At 37.0% G+C, this 20808-nt stretch overlaps 1 non-coding gene across 1 annotated transcript; it reads right to left on the bottom strand.

The window, feature by feature from the left end:
- Positions 1-12116: 12116 nt before the first annotated feature.
- LOC132538824 (U6 spliceosomal RNA) lies at positions 12117-12220 on the bottom strand. The gene has a single exon (XR_009550144.1). It is a non-coding gene; the product is annotated as a U6 spliceosomal RNA (small nuclear RNA).
- Positions 12221-20808: the final 8588 nt, after the last annotated feature.

Raw genomic sequence — 20808 nt, 5'->3', positions numbered from 1 at the left:
ATGGGAAGACTTTAGAATTTCTTCCTATTGTGGTCCACAGTTATAACTATGAGCAAATTAACTATTTAAAGACATCCAAAAAAAAAAGATGTTGAATGAATTTTATAATCCAACATTAAGGATTCTAAATTAAATTTATTAAAACCTGGTGACATGTACCTATAAGTGATTCTTCATGACATTAATAAGTGAGGATCAATGGTATTATTTGTGAATATTCCACTAAAATTAAGCTAGATACTCCCTATAGTCTTTTCTTTGATTGACACCAGGGTTATCCTTGGAATTTGATGCTTGCACAATGAATCTATCACACTTGGCAGTCATTTCTTTGATTTTTTTTTTCCATAAAGACAGTGAGATTTCAGACAGAGAAGAGAATATGTAGAAAGACTCTGCTGTACTGCTTCACCATTCATGAAACTTCCACCTTGCAGGTGGGACCAGGAGACTTGAACCTTGGTCCTTATGCATGGTAATGTGTTTGCCATATGCTCACTATTGTAGAAATTACTGATTCCATCCAATCGGCAATTAATAAGACTGCATTTGTACTCTCTAAGTCATCCATGGTGGGAAGAGCTGACCAGAGATCAATAAATTGAGTTAAACTTAATTTTACCAGTTATAGCCAGTTTGGAAACAGAAGGACATCCTCAAGGTCTCAGTCCCTCCAGCCCGCTTCCTCATGGTCACAGCCTTCATTATTTGTGATCCAGTAACTTATTTAAGAAGACAAAGTGCTTAAAAATTTGACAGGATGGGGGGGGGGCTTTACTTGTTCCTCTATTTGCCGCAACTCATGTTGCTGCTCTCCTTTAGCTCTACATCTGTGAAAGAACAGGGGGAACTTGATGTGAGTTAGTGTACTTCAGTTCTTGATTATGCACTTATATCCCTTCCACCAAAAGCTGGTATGATGGAGCTTACCTTTCTGTGACATTGGTCTCCAGGACCCCACGTCTCACTTTATAAAAATATATTTGGCTGATATAGTCTGCTTGGTGTCTATTGGGAATTATATATTCCATGTGTATCTATTTCAACTATGTCTCTATCTTTGAATGGAAACAACATAAATTGATCCAGCTACTGATTCACTTTCTCAGTAGTTCTGTCAAGAATATCTTAGGAGTAGACACCGTTTTCAAGAGAACATATCTTTCTGTTACTTTGGCCTTTGAGGAGATTCATTTGACATACATTTAAGGGAATATGCAATCAAAGATTCTTACAGTAGCAAGGATATGCAATTTCCATGCAAACAGTACAAGACCCTTCAATTTATCTAAATTATGGAAAATTGTTTGACTTGTTGAGGCTGCTGGGTCTCTGACACTCTCCCCCTAGAAACTAACAACTTTCTCAACATCAAAAAAACATTAAAACCAAGCTTAAAGTTATTTATGCTTCTGTTGTCTTTATACTCTGCTCCTGTGCATATTTTCTCAATAAACTGTGATTATTAATATCAAAATGAAAAACATATTTGAATAAATTCACAGGTTTGTATTTCCTGCTGCCTTATCAGGTATTAAGAGAAACCCTCAATGGTTCTGACCTGTTACTACACAGCATAATAACTGGGGAAGTCTTATCAATTACAAATGCCTGGATCCCATCTCTAGAGACATGGGTTTAATTGAATTGGGTTACATCCAGGGCATCAGAGTTTTTTTAAAGTTCCCAAGTGATACTAAAGGGCAGCCAAGGGAAAGAACTACTTATCTAAGGAAGTATTTTGTGCAAATACTAAGTAAGCATCTTCAACATACCTAAATTACAATGCTGTTATCACCAATGTTGACATACAATTACATCAAGAACCCAAGCCCCATTAGACAATAATCTTTAAATCTGCCAGATTAGATAGTGATATTTAATATGCCTTCTACCTGAGCAAAGGCTATGACTATAATTCAAACAAAAGTGTTGATGATGTTACTCCACATAATTCAAAAGATAATTATGATATCCTTATTTGTTCTTTTCAATCACAGCCAACCAAGTTGAAATTGTTATCATCACACTTATATGCATTAAAACTACTTCATGTGGAATTTGGTAATCTTTGGTGAAGCATATCCCAGTGGGAGGCTCTCCAGTGGTTCATTATTACTAGGTGCTTCTGTTAAAGTAAGTGTAACAACCACTCATTATGTAACACTTCCTACGAAAAAACTGCAAGAGCCCCAAATTAGAGATCAACTAAGGTACTGTTTTAAAGATAGCAATTATCACTGATGGTAATGTGACTGCTTCCTGGGAGCTAAAGTAAACAGTCCTACTTTGAAGAATGCTACAACAGAACATAATGATTCATATTAATGAAATAGCCTTATAATCTTGTCAGATGAACTGTAACACCTTGTGGGACTATTAGAAACTGTGTTAACTTGAGTATCTTCCTATTTACTTAACAAGTTTTAATTTATGTCATTTAAATTTCCCACACTGAGGTAGACGGAGGGCAACTCTGGATACCCTTGCTATTTCAATAGAAGCCTCAGGAGATTGAGAGTTGTGAAACTTGTCTACATAAAAGATTCTCAACACACACACACACACACACACACACACACACACACACACACACACCAGAGAAAGAAAATTGATTGTAACTGTGATAATACCAGATCATCATTATCGACAACATAATCTTCATCATTCTCAGAATGGAAACCGATTATGTAATAATGCTAAATTGAAATATCAGATACAAAGAAAGCTTTGCAAACACTGTTGTTGTGTGTGAAATACAGCTTGGGCCACGGAGACAGCTCAACCACAAAGTGTAAGACTTACATGCCTGCACTTTCAATGCAGGTTCAGTCTTCAGCATAGACACATGTTAATACAGTGATGTTCTCCTCTACCTTATTGTTTTCTCTCTTCTAAATTTTATTATATTTCTCATGAAAAAATTAAAAAAAAAAATAAAGGAAGAGAGTGAAAAGTAAACTCACCTAGAAAAGTTAGGGAGAATGAACTAGACATGAGAATTTTTTCTATTCATCATACCTTTCCATAGTGTTAAATTTTATTGAGAAGTTATTGACAACTGGGATCTTGTGAAATTTTAAAACTATTAGCACCCATATTGATTAATTTATTGTAGCATTGGGAAAGTGAATACTATATAGGTTTTTTTTTTTTTTTTTTTTTTTTTTTTTTTTTGCATCCAGGGCTATTGCTGGGGCATGAATGCACTTCTGGAGGCTATATTTTTCCCTTTTGTTGCCCTTGTTGTTTTATCATTGTTCTGGTTAGTATTGTTGTTGTTATGATGTCCTTGTTATTGGATATGACAGAGAGAATGGAGAGAGGAGGAGAAGACAGAGAAGGGGAGAGAAAGATAAACACCTGAAGACCTCTTTCACCATTCATGAGGTGACCCCCCCATGCCGGTGGAGATCCGGGGGCTTGAATCTGGATCCTTATGCTGGTCCTTGAGCTTTGTGCCATGTGCATTTAAACCTGCTGTGCTACTACCGGACCCCCAAGTACTGTATAGTTCATGATTCTCTGAACAGATGTGTAAATTTTAAAATGAATACAGCCATTTTGACCAATTTTTTTTTCAAATGTAGATTCCTTAGAATAAAGTATTTACTTCCTTAGATAGAGGGTTTTGAAAATATTTTGAGGTTAATCCTTCACTCATAGAGGAATGTAACAAATAAAATTAATTAACTAATTTACTTAAAATTTTATTAGTGATTTAATATTTATTTACAAAATTATAAGATAACAGGGGTAAAATGCCACACCATTCCCACTACCAGAGTTCTATGTCCCCATTCCCTCTATTAGAAACTATAGGTTAACTATTATTCCTGTAACTGTCTATATTTGTATATATTTGCCCTTTTTTATCATCCTGCCTTCTCATCCTTTCTGAATTATACCTATATCTATTACTACTTCCGAAAGTCCTTCTTTTTTCTTCTCTCTCTGGGTCTTGTTGGACTTGGAGTTCAGAACCCTCTGGCTATCTTTCCTTAACATGTCTTACCCTCTGGGAGTATGTATGGACAAAAAAAAAAATTAGAGGGTGGGATGAAAAATGTAGGAGTTCTGGCTGCTGTAATTACTTCTCTGATGGACATAGGAATTGGCAGGTCAATCCATAGTTCAGCCACCTTCTACCTTTCCCTAGTCAGGAAAACTTTAGAGGTGAAGTTATGTGACATATTGGTGAGGTCATCTGTCCATCGTAGTCAGGATGCAATCATGATAGCATTTGTAATTTGTTGGTTTAAAAGTAATAAGATATAAAGCAGGACAAAATGATTAATGAACAGGAACCAAATAGTAGGAATACAGCAGATGGGAATAGGGATCTTAGGGTAGAAAGAAGCTAGGGAATCCATTTTAGGTATTTTCCTAGAGGCCTATGACTTGCGGAGTTTTTGCTGAAGTTTGATAGCTAACATAAAGACAGACAAAAATATTGTCTGGGAAGATGTTGTCAGAGTTGAGAATAGAACTGGAAAACCAGATTAGGGCAGAAAGTAGCTCCCAACTTGAAGAGAATATATAAATACAGTTAACTGTTTAGCCCATACACCTGACCTAGGACCCATTTATATTCATATTTAACGCATGAGCCCGTCTAATCTCTGAGTCCCTCTTAGTCTGAGCTTACAATTCATGGTCACAGCTGGAAACATTTTAGGCTGCACTCATTTCAGGACCAGTCTTCCTCAAGTGGCAGGGTACGCAGACCCAGCTTCCTTTTGGAGAGTGTGACAGTCCCTACCATTGCTACTTTAGGGGGATGACCATTCCTAGAGTGGCCTAAGAGGTCTAATGCTGACTTTCCTGCTGGAAGTGACCAGTGATGGTGGAGACAGGATCTATTAGGACTCTGGGCCCATCGTATCTGTGTGGGTTCCCTGAGTAGGGACCCAGATGATGGGGTGGTTTAGTATTTATCAAAAAGACCATCATTAAGTAGGCCGGTTGTTGCCCTTATCCAGATTTTGTAGTCCTTTCTTTATCTGATGAGATTAGACTTTCTCCAGCTTGTTAAAGCTTATAGTGCTATTTATTGTATTCAAACCAGTATTAGATTATGGAGTCTTCCCTCTTTGGGCCTTTCTACTATATTGGCAATCTTATTTGATCTAAATCTGATGGGTTAGAGACTTGTTTTTAATACCTTTATTTATTTATTGGCTAGGGACAACAAGAAATTGAGAGGGAAGGGAATGGTAGAGAGGGAGAGAGACACCTGCAGTACTGCTTCAACACTTGTAAAGCATTTCCCCTGTAGGTGGGGACTGGAGGCTTGAACCTGAGTCCTTGCACATTGTAACATGTGCACTCAACCAGGTGTGCCAGCACCCGGCCTCTTGGATCTCAGTCTTACTAGGTCTAAGTCTAATTAACTCAGGGCTTGTCTAATCACACATTGCCGTTGCTAATGAATACATTTACACCTATATCTAGTATCCTAAACTCTAACCTGTTTCTAATGTCTGTCACTTTGTTCAATAATGTGCCATCTGAAATGGAACTAGATTGTCCATGTATTTGGAAAGATCTCAACAGAGTAGAGGAATTAGGAAGCTGATACCTCAGGCTTGGTGTCTGTGATGACTATCTGAAGTAACAAGTTAGTAGCAGCATAATAAGGCATGACAGCACTGGTAGATTTGATTTAGTTGAGGTCAGTAGAGGCAGAATAATAGTAAGGTATTAGAGAGATTACACGTCAAGAAATATGGGTATAGTCCTCGAGGTTCCAGGACTAGGAGTAATAAGGATTTTAGAATGGGAAGTATTCCTTGGAGTTTTAAAAAGAATTTAAAATAGCAATAGTTAATTATTATTATAACCAATTTAGTTGGGGATTTGTTTTTCTATGAAAATTTGGTGGTTATCATCTATCATAATACACTGGATCTCACTGTGCTTTGTGACCTTTAGGGATATCATATCATAGATACTGACAGGGCCAAATGGTTTTGCTATATCTTACCTAAGGTTGTAGGTAACATACATACACATTTTGGAACCCCTTGAACATTTTAAGCCCAGTATCAGAACCTGATCATCTTAAACATCTGAAAGATTAAATGTCTAGGTTAAAGAAAATATATTTCCTCAGAGCTATGGTCTAGGCAGTTATAGAACTTGGAGTATTCAGTCTGTTTTCCCCTGTGACATATTAACTTAATAGTTACTTAAGAGATTATAAATTAATAGGATTATAGTTTCCCACCTTCCCCAACTGTGTCCTACTCACCCCCATCCCTAGATAACCACTATCGTTTTTGACAGTTTTAGATTTGGGCTGACATTTTATTTGTTTTCAAGTTCTTTGTTCAATTCTCTCTCTCTCTCTCTTTCTCTCTTCTTTTTCTTTTGTTCATTTCTCTCTCTCTCTCTCTCTCTCCCTCTCTCTCTCTCTCCAGCACTAGGAATCCATAGCTCCTGGCTGCGTTTTTTTTTCATATTATTTGATAATACAGAGAAATTGAGAGGGAAAGAGGAGACAGAGGGACAGAGAACGAGAGACACCTGTAGACCTGCTTCACCATGTAGTGAAAGGTACCTTCTGCAGGTAAGGAGTGAGGTCTCAAACCCGAGTCCTTGTGCATGGAACTATGTGTACTTAACTGGTTGCACCACCCCTCTGTGTTCGATTCTCTAAATTCCACTTAACATGATTTCTTCAAACTCCATCCAAGATGGGCTGAAAACGGTGAAATCACCATTGTTAATACACATGTAGTATTCCATTGTGTATACATACCACAGCTTGCTCAGCCACTCATCTGCTGTTGGACACTTGGCTTGCTTCCAAGTTTTGGCTACTACAAATTGTGCTGCTATAAACATAGGTATACATAAATCTTTTTGGATGGGTGTGTTGGGTTCCTTAGGATATATCCCCAGAAGAGGAATTGCAGGGTCATAGGGTAGGGCCATTTCAGTTCTCTAAGTTCCAAAAGTGAATGAAACAATCCTGTAGTCCTTTACCTCCTTTCTTATGTCACCAAACATAATTTTCTACAATTCCAGTAATTTTATCCCAAAAGACAAAATATCATCTTCTTTATTGCTGAGTAGTACCCTGCTGAGTATATATCCCATAATTTTTTATACAGTCATCTGTTGTTGAAGGGCATTTTGGTGCTTCTATATTTTTGTCTGTTAAAAATAATGCATTTGGTGTAAGGACCGGTATAAGGAACCCAGTTCTAAAGCCTGACTCCCCACCTGAAGGGAAGTCACTTCACAAGTGGTGAAATATGTCTGCAAGGTGTCTTTGTCTCCCTGTCTCTGTCTTCCCCTCCTCTCTCCATTTCTGTCTGTCCTATCAATAACAAAAACAACAGTAACTACAACAATAAAACAAAAGGGAATAAATATTAAAAACACTTTAAAATAATAAAATAAAATAATGCAGTTGGGAGTTGGGCAGTAACACAGTGGGTAAAGTGCAGGTGGCACAAAGCGCAAGGACCTACATAAGGATTCCAGTTTGAGCCCTGGCTCCCCACCTGCAGAGGAGTCACTTCATAAGTGGTGAAGCAGGTCTGCAGGTGTCTATTTTGTCTATCTTTCTCTCCCCCTCTCTGTCTTCTCCTCCTCTCTCTATTTCTCCCTGTCCTATCCAACAACAACAATAATAACTACAACAATAAAACAAGGGCAACAAAAGGGAACACATAAATAAATATTTAAAAAAATAATGCAGCCATGAACATGGGGGTACATATATCCATTCAATGAGTTGTTATAGAGATGCCTAGGAGTGGAATTGCTGGATCATAAATATAAATTCTATTCATATTTGTTTAAGGATTATCTATAGTGTTCTCCATAGTTGTCCACCAGTTTGCAATCTCATCAGCAGTGTAATAGGGTTCCACTCTTTCCACATCTTTCCAACACGTAACCATTCCTGATTTTTCGATGAAGGGCATTTTCAGAAGGGTTAGGTGGCATCTCAATGTGGTTTTAATTTGAATTTCTCTGGTGATGACTGAATAGGAGCATTTGCAGACATGTCTGTGGGTTATATGTATCATGTATATCCATTTTTCTTCCTCTCCTCCTCCTTCTCCTTCTCTTTGTTTTCTTTTCTTTTTACCAGAGTACTGATCATCTCTGGTTTATGGATCATCTCTGGTTTATGAATCTCCTAACTGTTTATTCAAATCTGCCCGTTTTTTATTGAGTTCTTCTTTTGTATTTCTCTTTCTTTCTTTCTTCCTTTATTTATTTATTGGGGTAGAGACAGAGATAAATTGAAAGGGGATGTGAAGATAGAGAGGAAGAGAAATAGAAAGAGAGACAACTAGACCACTGTTTCACTTGTGAAGCTTTCGCCATTACATAGTTTCCCCCGTCTCTGTTTATTTTCTTTACCTGAAAGTCTATTTTATTGAAGAACATTCTTCCTGGCCCCTTTTTCCCCCCTGAATTATTAGCTTGGAATATCTTGTTACAAGCTATGATATTAAGCTTTCATTAGACTTTTCTCTGGATGTGTGTTTCCATACAAAGGAGACATGTAATGGTGAACTGTGTTCTTTAACCCACTTAGCTACTTTGAGTATTTTGAAAGGTGAATTAGGTCATTCAAATTTAGGCTGATTATTGATAGATGTGGCTTTCTTAACTCATTCTGATATTAGAGGGTTGCTTTTTTTTTTTTTTTTTGAACTGTTGATTTTTTTTTTTCCCCCATTTGTTTCTGTCCTTTTGTGTGAATGAGTTTCTGTGATGAGTTCCTCACTAACTGTTGCTTGGTACTTTCTGTAAATCTTTATTCTTTTGTTTCATTGTTGTTGTAGTTATTATTGTTGTTGTTGTTGGATAGGACAGAATGAAATGGAGAGAGGAGGGGAAGACAGAGAGGGGAAGAGAAAGAGAGACACACCTGCAGACCTGCTTCACTGCCTGTGAAGCGACTCCCCTGCAGGTAGGGATCCAGGGCTCAAACTGGGATCCTTATGTGGGTCCTTGCATATTATGCCACATGCACTTAACCCACTGCACTACTGCCCAAACCCCTCTATTCTTTGTTTTCTATTTTGGTTACTACTAGTGTAATTACTAACATAGTGTATCTAAAAGTCTACTTTAATTTGGTCTTAATTAACTAGTATTTGATTGAACCTCTTTGTCCATTCATTCCCTCCCCTTTCATGTTTTATTGTTCCTTTTTTCCCCTTTTTTCATTTTCATTGTTTAAGAACATAATATAGTTCTAGTCTTCTGCTGTTTATTTTGCTTATAACATGTATTCTTTTGCTTCCTCTTTTCTTGCAGGTCTCCTTTCAGTAATTCTTGTAAGGTGGGGTTGATGATGTCAAATTCCTTTATATTTTGGAAATTTGAGAATAACTTTATTTCTCCCTCATATTTGAAAGATAATTTTGCAAGATACAAGTTCTGTGGTTGGAATATGTCATTCCACTGTCTCCTTCCCTTTAGGGTTTGTGAAAAGAAGCTAATAAAAGCCTGATAACTCTACCTTTCCTTTGTATGTAACTTCTTTTCTTTCCTTAGCAGCCTGTGCAAAATTTTCCTTGTCATTGAGTTTTGATAATTTTACAATACAGTGCCTAGGTTTTGGTTGTTTTGCATTAATGTAGTTGTGTGTATGCTTTGTCTCTTGAATAAGTATGCTCTGCCTAAGTGAAAAAAATTCTTTCCTAAATTTTCTCTGAAATTGGTCTCTGTTCCTTTTACCCTGTCCTCTTCCTCAGGAATTACTATAACTCTTACATTTGACCTTTTCATGGAGTCTTCAATCACAGTGTCACTTCATTCTTCTTAAGCCTTTCCTCTTCTTCATCTACAGATTTAAATAGTGGGCTAATTGTATCTTCCAGTTAGATGTTCTAAGTGAATCTACTTCCTAAGCCTTCTACCTGAGCTTGAACTAAACTCAGAGTATATTTTACTCCCTGAAATTTTGTTTGCAGTTTTTCTTACAGACTTCCTATCATTTTTGTGAACTCTGATTGAAGTTCTTTCAAATTTTCTAGTTTCTTAGAAAAATTTGTTTAAAGCTCTTTCTTTGTGTTGCCTAACTCCTTAGTGAAATATTCTTTCAACTCTTGAGTATGTTTCTCCATGCTATTCTTAGTTAGATTCATGGAGAGTCCTCATAATCTACTTTCTGTAGTTTTTCTCTGATAGTCACTGTATGTCTGTATTTTCTTGGAGTCCTGTTTCTTTTCTGTTTGTCTGATTTGGTAGTTTGTTTCTGTAATTTTTCTGTTTATGTAGTTATTATGTTAGTTATTGTGGCCAGCAGGTGGTGCTATTGTTGTGGTCTTTGCTTTATTTATGTTTTGCATGGCAGAGGAGTGAGGGCTGGGCTTAGTTTTTTACTGTTGTTGTCCTTGTTTCCTTGAGCTGATTTATGCTCTGTTTGGAGCATGTATATGGTTTCTCTATATGATTTTAATCTGAAACCAAGTGTTAGGGCTTTGCTACTGAGCTGCAACTGTGTTCATAGAAGTAAGGCTAACTTTTACTGATTAGTCACAGGAAGCTTCACAAATTACTTTTGTCTTTTAGCAAAAAGGGAAAACATTGACAAAACCGTAGGATAAGAGGGGCACAACTTCACACAATTCCCACCACCAGAACTCTGTATCCCCTCCCTTCCCCTGATAGCTTTCCTATTCTTTAACCCTCTGGGAGTATGGACTCAAGGTCATTGTGGGATGCAGAAGGTTGAAGGTCTGGCTTCTGTAATTGCTTCCCCCGCTGAACATGGGTGTTGACACACACCTAAATTCTTTTTGTCAAAATGCTCCCTATTTTTGTGTGTGTCCTTACCTGTAATTCAGTAGGATAGTGGTCCTGAGCTCTTGGCTTAAAAGGTCATAAATTCTCTTCTTTCAGTCAGCATTGTACGTTGCCTTTACAACTTGCTTCACTTAGAGAAAAAAATATATTTCAGTGTTCTGTGGGAGCTCTATATTCCTTAAGTTTGCCTTTAGTTCCACACCCTTTCTCTACCCAACCATGTGTGTAAGCACCCACCTGAGGCTCTGGTGCTCCTACAGATGTCTCAGCTGCAGTTGGTGTGTTTTGTTAAGTTCAACAGTTGTAGAAATTTGCTGTTTTCTGGGGAATCAATTCTGTTTCCTGTTACTCCATGGATATGCCTCACAGAAGTCTCAAAATTTATCTTTCTGAAAACAATATTAAACCTAATGAACATGAATTATATATTTTACTCAAATTAAGAATATAGCAATGAATAATGCAGACATGTTACTTGTTCTCTATTCACGTGTCTTGAGGTCTTTTGATTGCTAAGTAGAGTTAAAATAACTAGAACACAAGTATTATTAAATTTAATAATTGGATATGTACAAACCTGTGAATAAATATGTTCATATTGCTAATTTAAATGGAAATTATTGGTAGTAACCCTTCAAAGTGGGACAAAAATGTTAACACATATCTAAAATAGAGTTAGCGATAAAGTAAATTCAAGTATGAAAATTATGTATTTTTTAATATTTTATCTTTATTTATTAGATAAAGACAGCCAGAAATTGAGAGGAGGGGAGAGATAGGGATAGAGCCAGAGAGAAACCTGCAGCCCTGCTTCACCACTAGTGAAGCTTTCCCCCTGCAGGTGGGGACCAGGGGCTTGAACCTGGGTCCTTGCACACTATCATGTGTGCGCTTAACCAGGTGCACCACCACCTGGCCCCGAAAATTATGTATTTATAGTTAGAACAATTGACTTAAATTCTTTCTCTTTTTCTTTTTAAAATTATTTTATTTAATTTTAGATAGTAGGTCTCATATGTGCATAATTCTACTACTCTCAGTAGATTGTATATTTATCTTTTATCTTCATAAATAGACAACATGACATCATTCTACCATCTATGAATTACTCTGGGGCTGTGAATGATGCTCAGATATAATACCAAAGAGTTGAAACAGGGGCCATGTGCAAGTTAAGGTGTGTATTTTGTCAGGCAAGTTATTTCCTGTCCCCTTAAAGTAATCTTAATATGGTTTGCAACATATAATAAACTTAATAATATATTATAACTCCAACATTATTTTTTTATTTTCTATTAAGAGTAGATGGCAAGATTATAAGATTAGTGTATACAAATGCTGAACCCTTCTCAAAATTTCATGTCATCCTTGAGCAGTGGTCATGTTAATTTCTGCATCATCCCTGTTTTAGTATATGTGCTGCTAAAGTGAGCACTATAGTTCCAAGATTCTGTGTTGCATATTAAAACTTCCAATAATTAAAGGTTTAACATTATTGTCTTTTCAGTTAAAACATTAAAATATGTCACTTTTAGGGTGATACATAAAGTAAACTTAAACAAAAAGAAAGTACATAGCTCTTTTACTTTTTTGAACTTTTTATTTCTTTGCCTAGGTGATATTTTTTCTCACCTTTTGATCTCTTTATTAATGATCAACAAGATCTTAGGATAAATAGGGTACAATTCCACACAATTCCCACCACTAGAGTTCCATAAGTCATCCCCTCCATTGGAAGCTTTCCTAACATCTCTCTGGGAGTATGGACCCAGGATCATTATGGGGTACAGAATGTGGGGGGTCTGGCTTCTGTAGTTGCTTCTCTGGTGGACATGGGCATTGGCAGGTCAATCCATACTCCCAGTTTGTCCTGTCTTTTCTTAGTTGGGGGGAGTTCTGGAGAGGTGGGGTTCCAGGACACAATGGTGAGGTCTTCTGCTCAGGCAGGTTAGGTTGGCATCATAGTAGCATCTGCTGGTGGCTGAAAAGCACTAAGATATAAAGAAGAACAAATTGTTTAATAATCTGGAGCCTAAAGGTAAGACTATAGGAGATGAAATTTGAGGTCTCCATTTTGGAAAAAACAAGGAAGTCTATTTTAGGTATATTTCAAGGGGCCCATGACTTTACTAATTGTGCCTGAGCCTGACAGCTAATGTACACTTCGGCTAAAGGGATTTTCTGGGGAGAAGATGTCAGAGTTGGAAATAGGACTAGAAAGCTGGATGACGGAAGAGACTAGCTTCCAAATATGTTAAAATTATATAAATACTGTAACCGTAAACCCAGTTGATCCCATCTGGGGCCCATATTCAGCAAAGGAAATTGTGTACCAGGCCTGGGATGTCAAGCCTTCAGCTCCCATTTCTCTGGTTAGGCCTTTTCTAGCTCATAGGACTCTTTAATTTCATTTTAGGTGGCACACTTCTTTCTTTAATTATTTATTTATAAAAAGGAGACATTGACTAAACCATAGGATAAGAGGGGTACAACTTCACACAGTTCCCACCACCAGCTCTCTGTATCCTATCTCCTCCCCTGATAGCTTTCCTATTCTTTATCCCTCTGGGAGCATGGACCCAAGGTCATTGTGGGATGCAGAAGGTGGAAGGTCTGGCTTCTGTAATTGCTTCCCTGCTGAACATGGGCATTGATTGATCCATACTCCCAGCCTGTCTCTCTCTTTCCTTAGTAGGGTGGGACTCTGGGGAAGTGGAGCTCCATCACACATTGGTGGGGTTGTCTGTCCAGGGAAGTCTCTTCGGCATCATGGTAGCATCTGGAATCTGGTGGTTGAAAAGTGAATTAACATATAAAGCAAACAAAATTGTTGACCAATCATGGACCTAAAGGCTGGAATAGTGCAGGTGAAGATTTGGGGGTCCTCCTTTTGTAGTTAGCTAGTAGGCATATTTTAGTTCTATCCCAAAGGGCCTGTGGCTATACTAGTTTGGTTTTTTCCCCTAAGCCTGAAATCTGATATGCAGGAGGATACAAGTTATTGTCTGGGAAGATGATGTCATGGCAGGAAAAGGGACAGAAAGCTGGATCAGGGAAGAAAGCAAGCAGCTCCTTAATATGGGGAAGGGGTATAAATATTGTTGACTGTAAACCCCACTGATATGATTTGGTCTGGGGCCCATATTCAGCTTAGGAGCCTATGTGACTTCTGCCCGTAGATCTGAGCTCACATTCTGTGGTCATGAGTAGGAACATTCCAAGCTGCCCCAATATCGACCCATCTTCCTCAGGTGTAGCGTAGAGTACGTTGTCCATCCTGCCTTCGGAGGATGGAACATTCTTTACCATTGTTTAGGGTTGTTTACCAAGTTTAGGGCAGGATCCTATGAGGGGGCCCACAAAGGGATCTATTTTGTTGTTCCTCATAGAGATGACTGGTAATGATGGAGAGAGGGATTTATTTGAGGTCTAGGCCCATCATGTCTGTTTGGGAATCCCAGGACTCCCCAGATAGGGCCCCAGCTGAAGGTAGCACACTTCTTAACAATGCCACAGAACTTAGATATAGACAAGGGCCCATGAGATAGAGCACATATACACGTGTATTCATAAGTTAGGGGAAAATGTACATCTTAAGGCAAAGTGCACAATAGTTTGCAGTGACTCAGTAAGTGCAGTAAGCAAGTATAAAGACCTAAAAAAGATACCATAAAATATTTAATCAAATAGTTTCTACTTACACCTAGGTAATCTCCTCATCTTCTTCCTAGTTTACTTCCCTCAATCACTCTAAATCTAACCTTGTTAGATAAATAAAGGACTATAAAAGCTGGATAAGGGCAAGAGACCAACATACTTTAATGATGGCTCTTTTGCTCACTACCAGGCCACCTTATCATCAAGGACCCTACTGAGGGAATTCTGGGATATCCACATAAATATAATGGGCCTGGACCTCTAACAGATCACTCTCTCCACCATTGCATGTCACCTCCATGAGGAGAATTATAAACACCCTTATGGGACTCTACAGGACCTTGTACTCAATGCAGAACAACAATGGTAAGGACTGCCCCACACTTGGAAGGGAGACTAGGTCAATATACTCTGCCACTTGAGGAAGACTGATCCTGAAATAAGTGCAGCCTAGAATATTTCTACCTATAACTACAGAATGTGAGCTCAGACTTACATTATTTAAATGTTATTTGTATATCAAATGATCCCATTTATGAGTGGCATGTAATACATAGGGACAGAGAGGGAGAAAACAAAGTGAAATATGGACTGGGTATGGTATATTATATCAAAGCAAAGGACTATAGGGAAAGAGGAGTATAGTGGGGTGTAAGTAAATTATCAGGTTCTGGTGCATAATGAAATTCTACTCATATGTCAGTGACTGCAGTCAATGCATTATCCTCCTCAAAAAAGAAAAAAATAAGCAAAGCAAGCATATATCCTTTAAGAACCACAGCGAAATTAATGAGTAAATGTTCCTTATCAAGCTAAAATATTTTATTTGTATATCACATGTCTAATAACTAATTGATATAAAAATATATATAAAGAAGTCATGCTACTCACCTGCAAAAAAAGCAAGCAACACACTAAAAATTTGGGCAAAAGACCTAAAAGACATTTTTTTCCAACAAAGATCAACAGATGGCCCAATGATAAATGAGATAGTGGTTCCCATCACATAATAACAGTAATGTAAATTAAAGTTATAATGAAATACCACAATGATATGCAGTATTTTCTCTTAAAAATGCATTTATTTGATAATTGGTGACTTTGAGTTTGATCACCAATCATAAAACATTTATATGCACGCAGAATAGCACATAGTAATAAAAGATCTCTTTTAAATTTTAAGAATGATTAAGTGACTTCAATTGGCAGGCTATATGACAGTTATGATTTTGTAAGAAATAAGGGTGAGTGACAAATAAATGTCATCTGGCATCCCTCATAAATATTTTTACACACAGTTAAAGTAGGATGTTTTTAAAAGATCACTTTATTGAGAAATGTTTATTTATAAGACTATTGTCACAGGTGAACCATTTCTTTTTTTTTCTGCTTTACTTTATTTTATTTTTAAAATTTTTTCCCCTTTTGTTGCCCTATTGTTTATTGTCATTGTTGTTGTTGTTGATATTGCTGTCATTGTTGTTGGATAGGACAGAGAGAAATGGAGAGAGGAGGGGAAGACAGAGAGGGGGAGAGAAAGACAAACACCTGCAGACCTGCTTCACAGCCTGTGAAGGGAACCCCCTGCAGGTGGGGAGCCCGGGGCTCCAACTGGGATCCTTGTGCAGGTCCATGCGCTTTCCGCCATGTGTGCTTAACCTGATGTGCCACTGCCCGGCTCCCAATATATCCACTTTTTGACTGGTTTTTATTTTATTTATTTTTTTAAAAAAAGTTTGGTATTATCTTTGTTTATTTGACAGAGATGGCCAGAAATATAAAGGGAAGGGGGAGAGAGAGAGAGGAAGAGAGACAGAGAGACACCCACAACACTGCTTCAGCATTTGCAAAGCTTTCCTCCTACAGGTGGGACTAGGGACTTGAACCTGAGTCCTTGTGCACTGTAACATGTGCGCTCAACCAGGTGCACCACCACCCAGCTCCTCTGACTTGCTTTTTTTAAATTTATTTTTATTTAAGAAAGGATAAATTAACAAAACCATAGGGTAGGAGGGTAAGCTCCACACAGTTCCCACCACCCAATCTCCATATCCCATCCCCTCCCCTGATAGCTTTCCCATTCTCTATCCCTCTGGGTGCATGGACCCAGGGTCATTGTGGGTTGCAGAAGGTAGAAGGTCTGGCTTCTGTAATTGCTTCCCCACTGAACATGGGTGTTGACTGTTCGGTCCATACTCCCACTCTGCCTCTCTCTTTCTCTAGTAGGGTGGGTCTCTGGGGAAGCAGAGCTCCAGGACACATTGGTGGGGTCTTCAGTCCAGGGAAGCCTGGCTAGCATCCTGATGGCATCTGGAACCTGGTGGCTGAAAAGAGAGTTAACATACAAAGCCAAACAAATTGTTGAGCAATCATGGACCCAAAGCTTGGAATAGTGGAGAGGAAGTGGTAGGGGGGTACTCACTGCAAACTCTAGTGTACTTCTGCTTTCAGGTATATTTTGCACTAGTTTATGGATACGTGTGAACATATATATGCTCTCTCTCACAAAACCTGGTCTATATCTAGGTTTTGTAGAAAGTGATCCCCCCGGGATGGTATTAGAGAATACAATGTAAGGAAAGGTCTCACCCGAGTAATGAAGCTGAAGGGTTGTCATTCCACACCTGAAGTCTCTTGACACAGTCTGAGCTGAAGCATGTTGAGGTGGTACTCCTTGCATTGATTAGGTTGCGATCGGCAGATGCAATATTATTTGATATGGATTGGGAGAGGCATATGGGAAGGTGGGCCCTATCCTAAGGGGTGAACCATTTCTTATCTTCCCATGATAAGTGTTAGCATACCACACCATCCACCAACTTGTCCTATTAAGCCATTTCTAGTATCTGGTTATAATTGGAAAGATATTAGAATCTTTCCAAGTTTCACTTGATAAATAGAAAATAACAATAACTTTAAAGAGCTGTATTAAATATATTAATAAATGAAAGATAATTTGGAATAATTTCTGACATATCAAGATTCTTAGTAGTTAGCTTCCAGACTGTATAAGTTATCAGTCAACCTAAGTAGACATTAAGATAAAATTAAATTCACAAATATATTTATGACACTGAGATACATTAATATTGCTATGTATCTAGATTTAAAACTAAACTGGAGAGTAGCCAGAACAGTTCCAAAGTAAATATTTCCTAATGTATTTTCAATGTTCATTCTATTACTTTCAAGTGTGTAGTATTTACTTAAACTCTTTGTTTTTGCTTCTTTTGAATTATAAATTCACCATTTGTCTCCAGAATATAGCATTCCAGAATTCATTCCTATTTTACAGAACTCTTACATATGGAAAGAATAATACACATTAAACACAATGGTTTCCTAAAATTAGATAGTTTCCTGACTGGTTTTTTTGGTTCCTATAATAAAATGACTATACAAATATCAAAATTTCCATATAGATTTCTTAGTCATAAATCCACTTGCCATTTTGACACTAAAAATATTTGTTGATTTCACATAAATATTGTCTTGACCTTATATTTAATGACTTGCCATGTAATTTCTATGAAATGTACTTTCTCTGTGTATATGTGTTGTATGCTTATTGTAACCATTTTAAGCTAATTTAAAATTTTTTCTAAGTATTTCATATGCCAAGGATTCTAGTACCACATAACATGACCCCCAAGAAATACTTATGTTAAAGAATATACCTTGTGGATGCATATTCACTTAGGAAAACAATTTGTTTTGTTCAAGTTTTACCTGAAGAGTTTATGTAGTAATGAGTCACCTTGAAAAATGCATGCCAGATGGTGAAGGAACTGAGAGATAGAAGCATCAGTTAGGTTAATGAAAAATGCACTGATGATGTGATGATATTGAATTTCTAGCATAGGTTTGTGAGGTCACCAATAAAAAAGAAAGCTTAATGTTTAAAGTGTAGTTTGTCTTTAGTATCTACAAGCAAAGCATTATATATGCCTTGAGACATCTTCAACTAAGAAAACATTATTTACTATGGTTTTAATTTCATGAACCACATGTCAGATTGTGATTAAGAGCTAATTTCCATAAGTTATTAAATACCTTAAGAAAATATGTAAATATACAAAACTAGTAAACATAGCTGCAGATTAATGTATTCAACTATCAATTGTCTACCTTTCTAAAATACCAAGATTTCTTTTTTTTTTTTTTTCTTTCTCCAGGGTTATTGCTGGGGTCTAGTGCCAGCACTATGAATCCACTACTCCTGGAGGCCATTTTTTTCCCTTTTTGTTGCTCTTGTAGTTTATTGGTGTTGTTGTTACTATTATTGTTGTAGTTGTTGTTGGACAGGACAGAGAGAAATCGAGAGAGGAGGGGAAAACAGAAATGGGGAGAGAAAGACACCCGCAGGCCCACTTCACCGCCTGTGAAGCGACTCCCCTGCAGGTGGGGAGCCGGGGGTGGGGGTCTGGGGGGGTCCATGGGGATCCTTAAGGCCTGTCCTTGTGCTTTGTGCCAAGTGTGCTTAACCCACTGCGCTACTGCCCACCCCCTCTAAGATTTCTTTTTAATGTTGTACATTCTATTTCCTCTTTGCCACAGTAAGCTTAATAACCTGTTTAGTTAACTAGTTAGTGTCCTCAGTTCTTATGACATGTCTACACATGCAAGAAGCCAGTGATTGATAAACAGTTTATTTTAAATGAGAGTCCAGAAACTAGAAGCTTAGCAAAATTGCTGAACAGCTTGCATCAGGCACTTGTTTAAATCAAGCTTAAGTAAAATTAACTCACCAAGCTATGTCAACAACTTTTATTCTTCTCATTTAGTTCACCAGGCAATTTCAAATCCATGATATTTGTGGGGTGTTGACCCTACTATCTGTGTCTTTGATATTTTAAGGCTATGTTTTTCCTTTTACATGGATGGTCCTTTAATAAGTCATGTTTTTCCCAGAATATATCTAATTTTAGTTTATGAAAAAGTATTTCACCTTTCTCTTAATATTCTTATAGTCCTTATTCAATAATGCTAGGCAGTATTATGCATCAAGTATATATAAATCCTAGATTCTTCCTAAACTGTTTTGTGATAAAAGGCAAAGTTTTAAATTTTTTCTTGAAATCTTTGTAAAAATAACCTATGGAGTTATATAGTTAAATTTCTTTTAATAATACCTGTACATAATTGGAACTTAAAGAACTACTGTTTTCTGTGGCTTAACCAGATCTACTATTTTAAAGAGTTATTTATTTACTAGTAATATAGAGGAGAGACAAGAGAACCAGAGCATCACTCTGGAACATGCTGTGCTTAGTTAAGGGTCAAACTCAAGGTCTCATGTTGTAAGTCCAATGCTCCAACCAATGTACTATCCTCTGGACAACAGTGACTGCAGTAGCTAGAGGACTGGACTTAAATAATAAAAAAAAAAAGCACACATTTATTTTTTTAAATATCCTTCTTACCCACTAGCATTGATACAGTCATTGGGCAAAAATAAATAACTTATAACCTTGTCATATAGGAATGATGGTTAAACTTTTCAGAATCATGGTCTTCTAGGAGAAAATTAAGCCAACATGATAAAATACTCCTTATTATTTCATAAGTGTCAATGGGTGTGTGGAAGTTTTTTTCTCTTTAAATTAAAAAAAAACAAAGCTGTGTGAAATTGGGTTAGTATAGTATAGGGTGGGTGGGGAAGAGAGTTTGAGAAAGTTTATATTAAAATAAACTTTTAAGAAAAATATGACATAGGTCAAAGTAGATATATTTTTATTTCTGTTTTCACTGATAAGTGAGTCTTTATGCTTTTATGTTTACTAAATTTCTGATTTTCTCAAACTCATGAAACATGACTATATTTAACCATAATGAAACTAGATAAAAAGTGATTTGAGATATGAGTTCCTTTATGTGTAACTATGAGATGGTGGTAGTTACAGTTTGTGTGTTAGATTTTTAAGTAAGAAAAGTAACAATGCTATGATCTATCTTGCTGTTCTATTTATCAAAGCAATGCTTTCACAGATACATTGTTTGGTTCTATTAGTATATCCTGGATAGATAGATATCCTATGTTTGCATAGGAAATGACAGATTATTACTTTAAGAAATTGAAGAATATGATAAATGGAGAATGAGATAAAAATCTCATTTTCAAGTTCTTAATGTGTCCTCCAAGTGGATGCCTAAGGTAAAAAGCAGTGTTAGCTTTTCACATCATTTCACTGGTGCTGTGGTAATTCAGAAAAGTGTTTGTATGAATTGTGGAAGTATATCCAGGTGTATGATTTTGACGGCAACCAAGCATTTAGATTTTGCTTCAAGCTGTGTTTTTCCTTTATATGAGAAAACCTCTGAAACATAAGTAGTTAAATGAAGAATAATTACAAGCAAGGAGAGATT

This window comes from Erinaceus europaeus, chromosome 5 (genome assembly GCF_950295315.1).
Source record: "Erinaceus europaeus chromosome 5, mEriEur2.1, whole genome shotgun sequence".
Classification (NCBI taxonomy): domain Eukaryota; kingdom Metazoa; phylum Chordata; class Mammalia; order Eulipotyphla; family Erinaceidae; genus Erinaceus; species Erinaceus europaeus.
Note: the sequence above shows the minus strand (reverse complement) of the source record. Positions and strands in the feature narration are given on the sequence as shown.